General features: G+C 32.8%; 1 long non-coding RNA gene across 1 annotated transcript; it reads left to right on the top strand.

Annotated features, from left to right (window-relative positions):
- Positions 1-195: 195 nt before the first annotated feature.
- Positions 196-818, top strand: LOC107718328 (uncharacterized). The gene is made up of 3 exons (XR_001637399.1): positions 196-263; positions 553-612; positions 785-818. It is a non-coding gene; the product is annotated as an uncharacterized LOC107718328 (long non-coding RNA).
- The last annotated feature ends 2 nt before the right edge of the window (positions 819-820 follow it).

Genomic DNA, 820 nt, shown 5'->3' with positions numbered 1-820 from the left:
ATGTGTAGAGGATCTTTTTGAAAAATATCAGTATATCAGTTCTGAAAAGTGTCCGGAATAAGAAGTTGTAAATTACTGTTTTGATGCTTGTTTGAATCAGTCAAACCTTCTGATGGACATAACTGATGATAATGATAAACATCACAAAATGTATCAGTATTTTAGTGCTGATGTAATTTATTGATATGTCATTGATCCAGAGATGCCAGGGGGCTACAGATCAGCTGTACATACCACTCAGTCAATGATGCCACAACATTTAGGTAATGTTTCCCCACGTCTTTCTTTCTTTCTTTCTTGCTGTTATTTATTTATTTATATTTTATTGAAAATTGTAAAATGGTAAAAAGAAGAAAAGAAAATGTGTTGCTTGTGTGAACCGCAGATATGGTACAATTACTGGAAATGGCAATCTGGCAATTTTACAGCAGTTACCGTGTTTAATGTGTGAAAGCAGCATTTGTCTTATCAAACTTAAAATAAATGTACTTACATATGCAAATATAAGTTAAATGTTTATAAGAGAGAATCACAATAATGTCTCTTTTGTAGCACCAAGAATGCAAGAATGGAGTCATGAACATAATTCAAATGTGGATCAACACCAACATGGTATGTTACTTTTTATCTTTGATGCTAAATTTGATCATGATAGAGCACTAGTGGCTTCAAGTCCATTTTGAAAACCTCAAAATTAATAAAGTGCTATTGTGAGGCCTGATAATTTTGAAAATGTATCCATGTTCATTAAGTTTTGCATACAAATTTTAAATTGTTTGCCTAGAATCAGCCTGGACAGCCAGTGGCAATGGAAGCTGGA

This window comes from Sinocyclocheilus rhinocerous, unplaced genomic scaffold, assembly GCF_001515625.1.
Source record: "Sinocyclocheilus rhinocerous isolate Xijiao unplaced genomic scaffold, SAMN03320098_v1.1 scaffold7596, whole genome shotgun sequence".
Classification (NCBI taxonomy): Eukaryota; Metazoa; Chordata; class Actinopteri; order Cypriniformes; family Cyprinidae; genus Sinocyclocheilus; species Sinocyclocheilus rhinocerous.
The sequence above is the reverse complement of the archived record's forward strand: the minus strand, read 5'-3'. Positions and strand labels throughout refer to the sequence as shown.